Raw genomic sequence first — 16,554 nt, forward strand, 5'->3', positions numbered from 1 at the left:
CCTCCGGTCACACGTTAACCCCGCACCCCGTCTGGACCCCGCATCGTCTCCTCTCCCAGGGAGCCTGCCCCGGCGCACACGCTCTGCATCCGTCCAAGCCCCGGGGCAGCTTTCCGTCGTTAGGGCTCTAGGACAGCCCCTTTGCAACGCGGACGCTCGTGCATGGCAGCCGGGTGGGGCACCCTGGAGCTCACACCCCAGGGGGGCACGACTTGGGAACCCCCGTGTCTCACGTGTGACGATCTAGACCCAGCCCAACCCCTTCAACTCCTGCTACAGGGATCCGGGAGAGGGCCGTGACCGGGGCTGGGCTACGGACGTGTAGAGAGAGGAGTGGAGTCCTAGGTAGCGGGGCAGAGGTCAGACCACGGGAAGGAAGAAAGCCCTGGGAGTCAGGGGAAAGGGCTTCTCTGAGGGAGTGGCTACCGAGCTGAGCCGTAAAAGAAAAGAAAGCTTCCGAGGGAGGGAGGCGCTGAAGTGATGACATGTCAGGCGTCAAGGACGGCCTGGGCAAAGGCATGGAGGAGGGGCAAGAGCAGCGGCGGTCCAGCGGAGTTGGATGCAGCGTACTGGGAGACGAAGCCAGGGCCAACTCTGGGGGCCCTTTGGGGGAGGGGATGGCTCACCCTGTGGGGGCCCAGGCAGGGTCCGGGGAGGCACCTCCCGAAGACCCCAAGGTCAGGCCGGGGCCTGACTGGGGCCTCGCTGCAGAGGGAAGCGGGCTCAGGGGACGAAGGCCCGGGCCTCAGGAGCCTTCCCCAAAGGCACGCGGCCTCGGGGCGGCAGGCCCCGCCCGCACGGGCTCAGGGCCGGCTCGGAGGTGGGCTCTGGAGCCCGCGGGTCCTGGCGGCTCCCTGGCCCTCTTGGGGGATTGGGAAACCAGCGGCTTCACCCTGGCTCTCCAGGGTGAACTGTGAGACCGGCCGCTAGGGGGCGCCCGCCGAGCCACGTGGCCCTGTCTGCCTCGATGTCTTCCTCCGAGAAGGCCGAGAGTTCACAGCCTTGGGTCCTCCAGGGCGCCCCCACTTCTGTCCCATCCCCTTCCTCTCGCCTCCCGTCATCTCCCATCATGCACCGCGGCCATCTCCGCCCCAGCCAGTAGTCAGTCAGCGGAAGCGTGCCCACGGCGAGGCCTGGGGGTCAGGCCGCCCCGCCCCACCCTCTTCCCGTCATCTCCCATCATGCACCGCGGCCATCTCCGCCCCAGCCAGTAGTCAGTCAGCAGAAGCGTGCCCACGGCGAGGCCTGGGGGTCAGGCCGCCCCGCCCGACCCTCTTCCCGTCATCTCCCATCATGCACCGCGGCCATCTCCGCCCCAGCCAGTGGTCAGTCAGCGGAAGCGTGCTGACGGCGTGATCTGGGGGGGGTCAGGCCGCCCCGCCCCACCCTCTTCCCGTCATCTCCCATCATGCACCGCGGCCATCTCCGCCCCAGCCAGTAGTCAGTCAGCGGAAGCGTGCTGACGTCGAGGTCCCTGGAGTGGGGGGGAGGGGGAGGTCCAGACCTTCCATTTTCTGCCGGTCGGGGCGGGTTGGGAGGGGGTTGGGGCCAGCGCTGACACGCCCACCCGAGGGGCTGGTGTGGAATCCCGGACGTCGCCCAGGGCAGGGTGTCTCCCCGGAGACGAAGCCTAGCATTTAGGGTCAGGGGTCGGCGTGCCCTCCCTCCGGGCCTCAGTTTCCCCATGTGTAAGAGGAAGGGATGGGGGCGGCGGCTCCTTGGGGGTTCCACACAATACGTGTGCATTTGTTGAGGCCTAGGCCGGGGACTGCTCGGACAGCGGCCGGCCTTCGGGGCGCTTCCAGTCCAACTCACAGATCGGGGGCGGTTCTAGGCTCGTGCGACTTCTGGCTCCTGGCCCCTCCCGCCAGGAAGGGGAGGAGGGGCGGGCCCGGTCTGAGGGGCGTGGCGACCACTCACCGTTGCCCAATCACAGCCCTCCTGTGGAGCTGCCCCGCCCACTGCACAGAAATATGAGGTTGCGGGGTGGCGGCCCTCCTTCTGCGAGCTCCCGGCCCCCACCACGTCGACGGTGCCTCGTGGGCAGGAGCGGAGGGGGCCGTTAAGAAAACGTGTCGGTTCTCGTTGTGGGGAGGGGTGGCAGGTAACCATGGAAACCGCCAGCGCCCGAGCCCTGAGCGCGCACGTGCACGCGAGGGTCGGGGTGGGGGCAGATGGAGGGAGAGGAGCCCGACGTCGGAGGCTGCGCAGTGCGTCCCGAGCATCCTCCGGCGGAGCCGAGCATCCCGGGGAGCTCGTGCCTGCAGACCCTGCCCGCCCTCCCAGAGTGGGGGGACACTGAAGCGGGCCACGCAGTAAGAGCCCAAGGATGCAGGCTCTGTGACCTCGCGCACGCCTCCGGGCCTCAGTTTCCCCGTCAGCGGGGAGAGCTGTGCGGGCAGCCGGAAGGTGCGGGGTGATGGAGAGGCCGGGGAGGGCTGGGGGAAGGTGACCGGGAAGCCAGAGCACTTACCTATAAAACGAGGGGGTCGGCTTGGACGATCTCCGGGGTCCCCATCCTCTGCGGGTGAGTCCGGAGGACCGAGCCCAGGCGACGCCCCAGGGTCCCTGGTCAGCTCAGTGGCAGCAGGGTGCGGGGGCCAGGCTTGGCCTAGGAGTCCGTGCCGCCTCTGCTGGAACCCTGAGGGAAACGGGAAAGGTCGCTTGGAGCGGGTCTGCACGCGTGCTGGACGGAACCTCAGACAGGCCATGCAGCATGTCCATCTGTGAGATGAAAGGGTCAGGCTGGGTGCTCCCTGAAGACCCTGCCACGGGAGCGCCTCCATCTCAGACCCCCTGCTGTGCTCTCCTGTCACCGCCTCTGCCCCTTGCGCGGGCCAGCCCTCCAGCCCCCTCCATCGGAGGGCCCCCTCCGTCATCCGTTCTCCGCCTTTTTCCAATTTCCTGATTCCCCGCTGCCTTCAAACAGGCTCGAGTCTCCCCCAACCTTAAAAAAAAACCATATTCGATAGACCCATCTCCTCAAGCTATCACCCTATATGTCTCCTTTTGAAGCCACAGTCTTTGAAAAATCTGATTCTACTGCCTGCCTTCTTCTGACCTAGCCCTTCAACTGAAACTGCACCCTCCAAAATCATCAGTGTTCTCTGAATTGCCAATTGGATAGACTTCTCAGTCTTCATCCTTCCCAGCCTCTGCTGTATTTGACACTTTTCCCCCCTCCCCCCAGACCCACTCTACAAGGTCTGCATGACCCTGTGGTCCTGGGGACGTTGACCACTTCTCACTCTCCTTTGCAAGCTTATCATCCGGATCACAGCCCCTAACTGGGTTTCCCCCAAGTGTCTGGCAGAGTCCCTCTTCTCACCTGCTGATCTCCTCAGCTCCCATGGGTTTAGGCATCATGTCTGTGCAGGTGACTCCCAGATCTATAGATCCAGCCCCAAGCTCTCCCCTGAGCTTCAGCCCGACATCATCAACTACCTACTGGACATCTCAAACTGAATGTCCTGGAGACAGCTTTAAACTCTGCATGTCCAAAATGGACTCATCTTTTCCCCCAAATCCCTCCCTCTTTCACATGTCCCTGTTTCTGCTTAAGGCACCATGGTCCTTCCCATCTCTGAGCTCTGTAACCTCAGGGTTCTCCCAGGGTCTTCCCTCTACCCCACCCCACACATCTGATCACTTCTCACATACTCCCATTTCTACCAGGACAACGTGGACCACATCCCTCCTTTCTACTCATCCAGCAACTACCTTAGGTGGGGCCTCATCCCCTCTTGCCTGCATTATTGCAGTAGCCTCCGCATTGGCCTCCCATTTCAGGTCTCTCCTCTGTGCTAAAGTCATGTTCCTCAAGCACACTCTGATCAGGCAGGTCCCTGTTAGCTCTAGGATCAAGTATCAGCTGCTCTGGTGAGCTTTTAAAGCCCGTCTCTGCCTGGCTGCACTCTACCTTCCAAGCCTCTAAAGGCACAGCTGCCCCTCTGAGTCCTGTTATTCAGCCCGCTGACCTTCTCTGTTCTTCCATCTCCCATCTCCTGGCCTCTGTCCTGGCCATTCCCATGCCTGGAATAATCCTCCCTCCTCAGCTGCCCCTGGTAAGGTCCTTCTTCCCTTAAGCTATAGCTAGGCACTATCTTCTGCCAGAAGTCTTTCCAGAGCCCACCCCCAAACAGCATTGTTTGTAACTACTTTGTCTACATGTACTTCTTATTTATAATGAACAGGTTTTGAGCATGCTATTTCCCCATTTGCCTATGATCCTTACCCATAAGGATTATTTCCTGCCTTGTACATCAGTCCTCAACACAGAGGAAGCATTTGATAAAAAGCATATTAGCACATAGTAAGCATTTTACAAATACTTGTTGGTTGATTAATCTGAGAGCCTTTCTAGCTATGACCCTGATGAAGTCTCCTCTCATCAGGGGGCCTGGGTTTCCTATCCTCCAAAATGAGGATAATTCTTCTACGATCTGCCTCTGAGGGCTATTGGGAGGAAAGTGCTCTGTAAACCTTCCAGCATGGCAGAAATGGGCATGAACTCTGCACACTGTCCTAGAAAGAGCTGCTGGAGGGAGGGAAAGCCATGACCTGGGAATGCGGATAGACGTGGCCATGGTGGGAATGTGCAAGAGGACGAGATTTGGAATCAGCTGGATTGGAACCCCGACTTGGCTGTTGACTGCTGGGGCTAGGAGGGGGGCAAGGCAGGGGACTGCTCAGGCCTCCTAGAGACCTGCCTCTAAAAAGCAATCAGTCCAAATTAGATAATAGATGGAAAAGTTACTTTTAAGTACAACTGCTTTTCTCTAGTCTGTTCTAATGCTGGATATTATTATTTATCATAATGTAAATTATGTCATGGATCATATGATTATATATAATGATTTATTATGCATTTGTAATTACATATAATTTATAAGTATAATGTTATATCAATGTTCATATAATATATCATTATTTAGGGGAACAGCAAAATCCCTTCCCCTGTTTCAGAGACACATACATACTGGACTCACACTCATTCCTGTGTCTGCTCTGCCTACACATGATTGCTGAGTCAGCTGAAAATGCTTGTCTTAGAACAGGGCTGCGTGATAAAAACAGGGCACTAAATTGAGCCCTGACTGATGTCAACAGCTCCTGGCTCTCACTAGTCAAGTAGGCCCAGGGTTTTCTCCAGACCCGTGGGGAAATGAAGAAATTTCAACTCAAGAGCATTGCACCAGCCTTATAAATTCCTCTGCCTCAATGAGGAGACATTTGGGTTGCCTTGATAATGGCATTCAAGGTCTTCCAAGGCCAACGATGCTTTGGGGATATTCAGTCTGTTTTCATATGCCATTTAGCCATTTATTACCTAGAGCTAAAGACCAAGAGTACAGAATTTGGAACTGGGAAGGACTTTAGAAACTATTCCACTTGGATTTTTAAACCAAGAGAATGAAAATATATTCTAGACAATAAAGCAGTTGGGTACTTTGAGGCTGGTTGATTGGGTGAGAAGGAGAGACCTGCCCCTGTGGTTTGGTACCACTCCTGAGGGTCCTTCTTTCATAGCCACATACAGGGAGGCCATAAAAGGGCAGCATAAAGTAGATGTCTATTCTTGGTATCCAAATGTAGACAGACATTTTTTAGCATCTCCTATGCTAGTGATCAAAGACAACCCAGAAACCATTCCTGAATTCACTGATTCTGTCTGCTTGAAATCACCTGCCCCTGACTCAAGAGGAAAAGGAATGAGGCTACACCCTCACACTTTCATGTGCCCTCACAAATAAATATGCATTGGACCCCCCCACTAAGAGCATCTGGTGTTGGCCTGAGATGAAATGGGTGCAAGTGGGTGTGACAGACTAGGGTGTGAAAAGTGAACGAGAGAAGGGCAAAATGCCATTTTTATTTAAAGAACCGCGATCCCCTTGGATGTAGCATGAAGGAGGGAAGAGGAGGGAGATCTCTTGATTTGTTGACCAGTCGCATGTGCGAGGTATGATGAGTAGTTGTTGGAAGTTTCACAGAATCAAGATTTAGAGCTGGGAGGGACTGTAGAGGTCATGAAGTTCAAGCCCCTTCTTGTGGGCCCAGAGTCTGCTCCTCCCTTGGCTTCCAAGACCAAGTCTCCTGGGACTTCAGCAGATGTAGACATTGTGTTAACATACGGGTGAGACAGGGGCCTTTCTCTGCTGCACAGAGAACATATCTGACTTTGCTGCCCCTCAAGGTTTTTCTATCTAACATAATACCTGCTCTGCGAGGCTTAACTTTTAATAATATGATTCCTGGGACTATAAGAAATCCAGAATTCTGACAGGCTCACAGGATTTTGAGTTGCAGGGGACTGTTTTTTAACAGATATGGAACTGAGGCCCAGAGGGTTTCATGACTCACTCAAGGTCATACAGCAATACAAAGCAAATGAGGATTAGAACCCAGGTCCAGGAGGCCCAAGGAAAACTTAGTCAGTAGCACAGTGAATGAAAAGCCAGTTAAAAAGCTTTCTTGGAACTTGCCTGTTTTCATCAGGAGCAAAGATTTATTTAAAATTTATTTAAAATGGAACAACCTACCTCTTCAGGTGATAGTCACTTCTTTGGTGAGTCAGTTTGCCTTTTTTTTTAAAATTGATCTTTCTTCAGCCCTGCTCAGTTTGACTCGAGCTCTGGGCTTAAGGTCCTCAGCTGGAATTTTCAGTGAGAGCAGCTCCATCCCATTGGTTCCCTAGTAGGGCCCCTGCTGACAAAATCAAATAAAAGAAAAAAACTTATTTCCCCCCAGCATGTCTCTCCTTTCGGCCCTTCCCCCAACACTGCCTGTGAAAATGCAAGCCCATCACCCTGGAGATAGCGCCCCACTCACCCGCCGAGGAGAAGCATCTGCAGGTGAATGGGAGAGCTTTATAGCAGAGCTGAGCAAGAGGGAAGGGCATGGCCATCGCCCCGCACTGCAGCATTCTAATGGATGTTACCTAGCACAGAGAAAACCTGGCAGGGCCCCACTGCCGGGGAGGGGAAGGAGGGGGCTATTTAAAGAAACACCACCCAGAACCTAATGATGGGGGAGGAGAGTTAATAGGACAATACCACAGAAAGGGAGGAAACCAGGAATGGATGGTAGGGTGGGGAGAGGTGGGGGGCGGATATGAAGACAATTAGTGGAGCATCTCCTGACAGAGATTCCAAATGTTGAGAGAGGAGAGGCCCCCTGCATTGTATTAGGAAAGTGGATCAGAAGAAATGAAAAGAGGAGGGAAGCCCCTCATGTTCTTTTTCCTGAAATCTGATAAGTCATTGTTATAAAAATCCAGCATTTCTTTAAAGCGTGTCCTGTGCCTCCAGAGACCCCAGGGATCAGAATAATTTGCTTTCCTTTCTCCAGTCTGGGAAGAAGCCAGCAGCAGCTAGCATCCTCATTCTCTACCTTTTTATCAATGGCCTTTAAATATTTTCTGCCAGCCTTGGTGTGTGTTAGCATCACACATTTCCTGTCTGTTTCCTCCCAATCTTGTGCCCTCACAAGCAGCTATTTTCTTAATTTTTATCTTAGTTTAACCCTTTCCATCCTCCCTTCAGCAGTAGCTCCTAGACCCTTCTGATTCTCAATGGCTTCTCCCCCTCTAATTATTCTCCTGGTGGATGTTTTCCACCATTTGTAGCTGCATGGCCTATATCCATAGGAGTTTAGGCACCAAGGCCCTTTGGTCTGCATAGGACTGAAAGGAAGCTTGGAGGCCCCAGTACCAAGAAAGATTCCAGGTCAGTGACCATGAAAGAGGGTACATCGTGGCCCTCATGTGAGAAGGAAGGACATCCTTGCAGCAGAGACAAAATCGTCCTGAGAGAACATCTTGGATTCAGGGTGGATCAGGACCACACAGATGTCCAGTGTGAATTGTGTAGAGGGACTGGGAAGGCTGCATAGAGGTCCATGCATAGATCTGAGAAGCATGTGCCTGCACTTGGGCCATGCAGAAACATACCAGTCATCATGGCCTCAGGAATCATGGACTGAGGAAGCAGGGACTTCATTGTGTAGATATTGGGAGTTTATGGGGCATGAGAGCAAAACCTCTAGACAAGAAAAATGGAGCTTATTGTGGCTTTCCAGAAGCATAGATGTGAGTTTTTTCTGTGTTCATCGTTGCCTTAAATAAACTTATTCTATGTTTAATAATGCTTTTGTTACCCTGAGTGCTTGCAGGGGAACTCAGGGTCCTTTGACACAGGTCAGATTCTGATACTTCCAGTGTGAGAAATGATTCATTAGGTCCCCTAGTTTATTCCAATCCGTATTAGTTTGATATTTTACATAGGTTATATAGGGATAATTAGATAAAATAGGCTCTTATAATAGGCCTTTATATTGGGCCTCAAACTTTAATACAATGTTCACTACTTGTTTACCAGTTTTGAAGCTCAACTTACAAAGTCACAAGAATGCTGACAAAGACATTTCCATCCCCTTTACTCACTCTCCTTACTGTCTGTACCCAAATTCCCTGTGTCTGAGGTAAGTCCCCCATAGGGACAAGGGTGGCTTCCCTGTTGAGAATGACTAAACAAAGAACTATTAAACTGGATAAAGTTTGGTTTGAGAATATAAAAGATTTCCTTAAGGGATCATTTTGACCAAAGCATGGAACTTTTGGTTACTTAGAAAGTTATGAAATTTTATTGAGCAATCTCCCAAATCATCTTAGAACAAAGGAACTCTTGATGTCTCAGTTTTTCTTCCTGTGATTTACTTTGGCAAAAGGTCTAGAGGAATAACCAGTTCTTTCTAGGAACTTTTTGTGCTAAGTGAGTCATTTTTGGAATTTATTTACCCATCACTTGCAAAAACTATGCGATTGTCACTAATTCTAATGGCTCAAAAGCTCTTAAAGAAATTGGTATGAGCTGTGCATTTGTAATTGTTAAAGAACTGAAAAGGGGTTTACCAGAGGAATGAAGCAAGTAGAAAAAAGGAAGAGTTGTGTTGCATAAGAAAAGTTAAGAATGAGAAGAAAGTTAAAGAAAGTTGGAGTCATGAGTGTAAATTCAGGGTTTGAAAGGAAAGGGTTTTGGAGTTTTGAGGAGATTTCAGAGAGGGCTGTAATCCCACTTAAACAGAAGAGATTTAGGATTTTTTTTAAAGCAGGGTCCTTCTGACAGTGGCTACATGTATCCTTTCCCCAGTCACTGTAACATCATAAAACATGTAGAAATTAACAAATACTATTAACTGATTGCTAGAGAAAGGCTTATCTCTGCTCATAAATAGTTTTGCTAAGGGAGTAGTAACTTAGAAAATTTAAAGGACTTGGTTTGGGACTTTGGTTAATGCAAAAGAATAAAAAGCAGTAATGGGAAGTTGAAAGTGTCACCAAGACTTTTTGAATGTAAGCTAATGAAAACCAATGGACCCTTGTTTTAAAAAAAAAAATGAGATTTAAGTACTGTAATAATTATAAATCAGCAGTTGATTGGGTTGAAAATTTTGTTGTAAATAAGAATCTAATCAGTCTCTGTATGTACAAAGGGGATAATCAATGTTTATACCTGTCTTCCAGGATTGTTGGGATAAACTCATGGCCAGGAGCTGTTTAATACAGGGGCTGGCTTATAGAAAGGATGAGCACTGTCATATTCAGACCTTGTAGGTATACAACTGAACAAAAAGGGATGCCATTTACAGGTGCTTTTTCTAATAGGCAAGGAATGTTAACAAAATTGAGAAAAGATAGACTAAGCCAGGGATGAGGAACCTTCGGTCTTGAGTCCACATGTGGCCTTCTAGGTCCTCAAGTGCAGTCCTTTGACTGAATCCAAATTTCACAGAACACATCCTGTTCATAAAAGAATTTGTTCTATAAAACTTGGACTCAGTCAAAAGGCTGCACCCGAGGACCGAGAGGGCCACATGTGGCCCACCCCTGGACCAAACATTTTAAAGTATCACTAAAAACAGCCTTAAGCAACTTTCAAGACATAGAAAAAGCCTGGCATGAGATAGGTTCTACATGAATAAGTTACTATGACCAGCTTAAAAATGTCAGGGGCTGTAAGGGAAATAGCTTTCAATGAATTCCTAAGTACGAAAGGTATTTAACTCAATCATTATCACCTGATTGGTGCTGTCTTAAGTATAGGCTAAGAGAAGCTGTTGAAGCAAGTTTCTTCATCTTTTCAATTTGAATACTGTTACATTACAAATATATGTTAGATGATTATTAAAGTATATTGTGTTTAAAAAAAACTAGAAAATAATAATAATAGTAAATGACTTACCATTGGAAGAAAAGCATAGTGAAGTCCTCTGAGATCTTTGTCTAGGAAATTCCTTGGGATGAGCCCCACTGACAGGTATTGTGAAATTCAGCAGCACTGCCCTGTGAGGAAGCAGGGCCTCTTCCGCCCAAAGTGCAGAAAGGACACTTTTGAATAATCAGTGGGTGTCATTTGAGATCATTTGGAAGCTCATGTAATTGTATTCTTTAATGCTACTCTTTTAAATTGTATGTGAACTTGTGGTGAAGTGGAAACAGCAGTACAGGGCTGAACAGGTCTCTTGGGTCTGGGTGACTGAGGAGGGAAGCCACTCCTCCCCAGGTAGACCTTCTTAGTTCATAAGGGAGACACACAAGGGATAATAAATTCAACAAAGCAAGGGTGGGTTATTCTAGACACCACCCCAGTGGCAACTTGCATGACAACTCTTGGTCCAACTTGTGCAGCTTTTAATCATCTTGTATTTCAGGTTGCTCCCTGATTTGGGCACTTACGGAAAAAGATGATTAATGTGCCCAGGTTAGTCCTTAATCAAGGTGGAATCATCCCCTATCTCTAAAGCCACAGCTCCCGCTGATATCGTAGCTTTCGCCAAGGAAATCGTGCCCAGATATGACCTAAGTGTCCACATGGACCATGGTGGGGGATTAGAGTCTCTCATCTTATTTTATTCCAGAAATGGCTTGATGTTTTCTCTTTGGCTTTATTTGCAAACCAACATGGGTGGGAGTGGGGGGAATGATAATTGGGAATAGATGAAATTAGTGAATGATCTCCAGCTCTCACCTTACTTAGACTTCTTATCACTAGCTCCTTGGCCAGTTGACTGAAGAAAGGCCAGTTTGTTGGTGGAAAGTTTCTTTGGATGCAGAATAATGATAACTCTACAAATAGGTAACATTATATGGCACTTTAAGGTTTCCAAAGTCCTATGTGTGCGTTATCTCTTGATTCTCCTACCAGCTCTGTGAGGTAGATGTTATTATTATCGCACTTTTTCAAATGAGGAAACTGAGGCTCTAGAGAGGGGAAGTGATTTACTCAGGGTCACCTAGCAAAGGGCTTTATTTAATTTATTTATTTTGTCTCATCATTTATTTATTTAATTTTATTGATTGATTTATGTATTTGAGAATTGAATTATTGAATAAAGGAAACTATCCTCTTAGATACAAGTAGTAAAACAATTTTAAAGTTGTTGTTCAGGTGTGATAAGATTTCAGAGTAAAGCAGCAGTTTCAATCAACTATTGTATTATGGTGGACTTTGGGTTAGAGGGGACCTGGGTTTGAATCTCACCACTGACACTTATTAGCTGTTTGACCATGGGAAAAGGAGTGGCACCCTCTATTCATTGATGAACATTCTCCTCCCTGGTCATACCCTTCACATCCCACTGACTTTCAACTCCTACAGAGCATCTCCACCCTTCCATTACCCACTTCTTTATTACCATCCTTCTCAACACCCTCCCCCCATTTCAGTCAAATCCAGTCCTTCCACTGTGTCCTCTGAAATGCACATTTCATAGGTAACAAGCTTCCCTTCATCTTAAATGATTTCCTCTTCTGCTTCTTCCATCTATTAACTCTTACTGAAACCTGATTCCCCTCAATGACCCAGACTCTGTAGTCACCCACAGAGAGTACAGAGGCAGATAGTGTAAGGACAGCTGGGAGAATCTCCTGGGAGGCAGATGGTCCAGGGAGGAGATGGGAGAGGGAGAAAGGCACATAGAGTAACTTAGGTGACCTGGTTTGTAGCAGTGCTCCAGGGGCAGGGTTTGGGACACCATTCCTGTAGGATCCTGATAGGGGAGGATGGCCTAAGTCTTATCCTTATGGTCTTTGAGTTCACTCATTAGCATATCAATGTCATCTCAAAGTTATCAATCCCATCTTCAGAATGCCTTATTAGCACCACGTTTATCTGGTTTTACTGAATATGACTGGTATTTATCTGCCACTTGCAGACCCAGGGTTGTTCATTGGCATCTCCTAATTTAGCACCTGGTCTCCCTGTGTGGTTTCTGTTAATTTAGGAGGTAGTTTTGGAGAGTTGTGTCTACGTTCCCCCTACACTCCTGGCTCTTATTTCCTATTTACCTTACACTGGCTACTTTCATACTTCCTACGCTAACTTGTCGTGGGGGCCATAGCAAAATAGTTTCATCACACCTCCAGTCCGGCTTCCAAATTCCACCGACGTGCTCTCTCCAAAGTTACCAGTCATCTCTTAGTTGCCAAATCTTTTCTCGGGCCTTATTCTCCTTGACATTGACACTGTGAACTGGTCATAGGAAATCACACACTTCACAAAACTAGGTTTATTACAACAGGAATAAGCATACCCATGGAAAATCAAAGCAGGAGCCAACAGAGTTCCCGGTCCTTACAGAAATTTACTGATTTTATGGCGATGAGACAAAGGGAGGAGGGAATACCAGGAAGGGGGTGGCAGGGGAGGAGAAAGGTGCAGTAAAGATGGGAAAAGGATAAGTCCCCCTTTTCCCCCATTAGATGAAAGCCTCATTCTTTTGCCTTGGGAACTGGTAACCTATGAAGATAGGAGGATCCGCTTATCTGCAAAGGACCCCAGTCACACAAGCATTTTCCCAGCCTGGCACTGCCTGATTAGTGCTTGTCTTGCCTCCCAAGGACACACAAGATATCCAGCATGGGGTGCAACAGCATATTATGTCAGTTTGGGGGGGCTTCGTTCTTGGCACATTCAGAGTTCCGTGCATACTCTGGGTTCAATGTCTAGAAAATATGGCAACTCACGATGACAGGTCAAATTGGATTCAGGACAACAGGATCCCTCTGTCCTCCTCAATTCTCTCCTCTCTCTGGGTTTTCAGGACCTCCCCCCCTCCTGGCTTTCCTCCCCCTCTCTGACTGTTCCTCCTCTGTCTCCCTTGCTGGATCCTCCTCCAGATCAAACCCTCTAACCACAGGAGTCCCTCTAGTTTCTGTTCTGGAAACTCTTCTCTTCTTCCTCTATACTGCTGATCTTGGTGACCTCATTAGATCCCATGAATTTAGAGTTCTCGAATCTACCTATCCTTCCCCAAACTCTCTATTGACCTCAATCTCACATTTGCAGTTGCTTTCCACATATCTCTAACTAAATGTCCAATGGACATCTTAAACTTAATGGGGCCAGAACAGAATTCATTATCTTTCCCCTTACACCATCTCCCTCTCTGACCTTCTCTATGATCATAAAGGGCACTACCATCCTCCCAGGTCCTCAGGCTCAAAACCTAGGAGATGCCTCCCATTTCACCTTTACACCATCTTCTGAATACACCCCCTTCTCTCCTCTGACATTGCTCTCACCTTGGTGCAGCCCCTCATCACCCAGAAACTCACTATTACAATATCCTGCTGGGTGATTGGCCTGCCTCAAGTCTCTCGCGACTCCTGTCCATCCTCCATCCAGCCGCCAGTGTTCTTCCTAACACATAGGTATGAGTGTGTCTAATCATTTACTCAATAAACTCCAGTATCTAATAGAAAATCCTTTGTTTGGCACTCAGAGCCTTTCATAACCCGGCCCCCTCCTACCTTTCCAGTCTTCTTACAGCTTCCTCTCTGCAATTGACTCTGATCCAGTGGCACCAGCCTCCTGGCTGTTCCCCCAAACAAGACACCCCATCTTCCACACCTCATTATGGTTGTAATCCTAACCCTAAATTTATCATTCAAAATTCACAAAACTGAATAAATGTGAAAATTTAAATAACTCAGCTTTCAAATGTTATTTTTGTCAGTTTGAGGAATTTCTACTTCTGAAGTCATGGGCTTACAACTGCACCCAGAGTTTTGGGACATCTTGTACTTGTAGTCCCTCCATCTCAATCCAATGAGAGCATATACATAAAATGCCTTGAACTGTGATATATTGTTGAAGTGTCAGCTTGTTATTTGATAGCAGTCACTTTGAGGGGTGATGGATCTCTAGCTTTTTCCAACACATAATTGTTGTGTTTTTTGTTTTGCAGGGTGGGGGGATAATTGCTTTTTGGAAATGGTAGACCTCTCATCCAGATAGTGGCTTTTCTCTTTCTCCCTAACACTTCCCAGCACTCAAAGCTCTATTTACCAACCCCACTTCCTCTAGGACCCCCTCCTTCTGGTCCCAGCTGATCTCGCTCTCAATTCCCACAGCTCTTAGAATGTACATAACATACACTTTGGCAGCTCTAGATCTCATCCTCAAGTTTTTTAGTGTCTATACATCTCCCAGACTAGACTGTAAGCTCTGTAAGCCCCTCAAGGACAGCACCTCAAACAGCTCTAGGCAAAAAGAAAATCCTCTGCTTCCCACCGGATCATTGTTTGACTTTGCCCAGTGCTGGTGGGGCCAAACTCAACTTTTGGTGGCCAGCAATCCTGGGACAGCCACTGGGCCCTGACTAGCCAGTCAGTTCTCTGTTATTTCCACCCCATATGTGCCACACACAATTCTTGATGGACCTGGCATCTTGAGACCTTTGATCTCTAGAGCAGGAGATAAGAGATGTTGAGGTTAATAATTACAGGGCACTCCTTCCGTGGAGAGTAACATTCTGCCAGTGTCAGAGAGGAGCGGTGGCCATGTTTTTGCCCTGTTGGCATCCTGTGAATGATTCTCCTCCAATGCTTCCCAACCCCATTTGGCCTCAACTTCCTCTTTCTGCCTCTGCTGCACACAGTATGTCTTCTGGCTGGGGCCCATCATGGTCCCAAAGCCCTATAACCCTTGGGCATTAGAGGGGCATTCGGTGATGCAGGCTGTGGCCATGGTACTGGCTGGCTTATACTCAGTTCCAGCAACTTCCTTGGCCTGGCCCCTCGTCATGGTGATCAGCAGCCTGAGGGAGGTGCCAGACCTTGGCTTTTGCACTAAGCTCTCTCAGCAGCTAGAGCCACCAGTCCCCGGGAACCAATTACTTATTGAGGATGGCTTCCTTTCAGAAAAAAGTAAAAGCCAGTTAATACTGAAGTCTATGTTGTATGCATAAATCTTCCAGAGACAATCTTTATTTCATTTAACATGAATCTAACATCCAGCATTTCTGTCTTGGAGATGTGTGGCTTGTCCTTCCTCCTGGAAGAGGACCATGACCTTCAGGAGATGAGGAGGTGACTTGCAGTCCACTTGGACTGGATCTTGTACTGTTGTACAAACTGACATGCTGCGGCCTCAGGACATGCCAGTCTCTTCCAAGAGAATCATGGGAACCTGGAATCAGGACAAGGTCCCGCAGTTTTGCAGCATGGTGGGGAGGTAACCTTCCATACCAAGGACAGCTCCACAGCTCCTCCCTGGGCTGTCCTGGCACGCAGGCGAGGCTAAACCAGTCTCAGTATCTTAATCCTTTTCATTGGAGAGGATCGGTGACTCTTAGTCTCTTTAAAGATGAAACGTGGGGCCCCCTGTCAGTGAGCCAGTCCTAGGGAGGGCAGAACAGCCATTATCCAGAGCAGAGGATCATCCATCTATTCCCCTGAAAAGACCTCGGCCTTCGTTCCGTCCGTTGTCCTTAAGGGAGAAGTCTGAAATCATATTCCTCCTTAATCCGAGAGTTAGGGAGGCAGGTGGGTGGGAAGGTGGAGGACCTGGATGCCAGGCGGGGTGCCAGCTGGGCGTGGGAGGACAGCGATGCCCTCCGCACCAGGGCGACTTTGGACGGATTCAGCCTCAGGGTAAGGGGCAGCCCGGTGTGAGACGTCGGAGAGGCTGGAGGCAGGCTGGAGGCAGGCTGGAGAGCGAGCCGCGCGGCCCTGGCCGAGTTCCTGCCTTCTATCTCAGTTTCCCCCACCCTCGGGTGGTCGCAAGGGCCAGGTGAGTGAGGGGGGGCGCCTTGCGCACCTCCAATGGCCGCAGGGCGCTGCGCAGATGCTCACTCCGAGGCCGCGGGTGAATTTCCAGGGCTCTTTAGAGCGAGCGTAGAAGGGCGGCCAGGCGAATCCTCGGTGCGAGTTCTGATTGGTGGAGCTCTAAATGCCAACCAATCATTCTGCTGTTGCCCTAGCTCCCTCCTCTGCCTCCGCCCGAGAGTGGGGAGAAGCTCGTGATTGGCTAATGTGGTAGAGAGACTAGCCAGTCAGCTCTAGGATCGAGGATGCTCGCCCTTCTCCCTCTTCCCTTGCTAGTTTCAGTCTAACTGTCTCAATGCAAGAGGCGCACGGCAGTGATTGGCTAGAGTGGCGGTCACCAGCCAATCCTAGTTCCGACCGTAGGTTTGCACGTCAGCCAGGCGAGATCCGGAGGGAGGCGGGGTGAAAAAAAATCAATAGCGGAACTATGATTGGCTGGAGGAGAG

Source organism: Notamacropus eugenii, chromosome 6, assembly GCF_028372415.1.
Source record: "Notamacropus eugenii isolate mMacEug1 chromosome 6, mMacEug1.pri_v2, whole genome shotgun sequence".
In the NCBI taxonomy this organism is placed as follows: Eukaryota; Metazoa; Chordata; class Mammalia; order Diprotodontia; family Macropodidae; genus Notamacropus; species Notamacropus eugenii.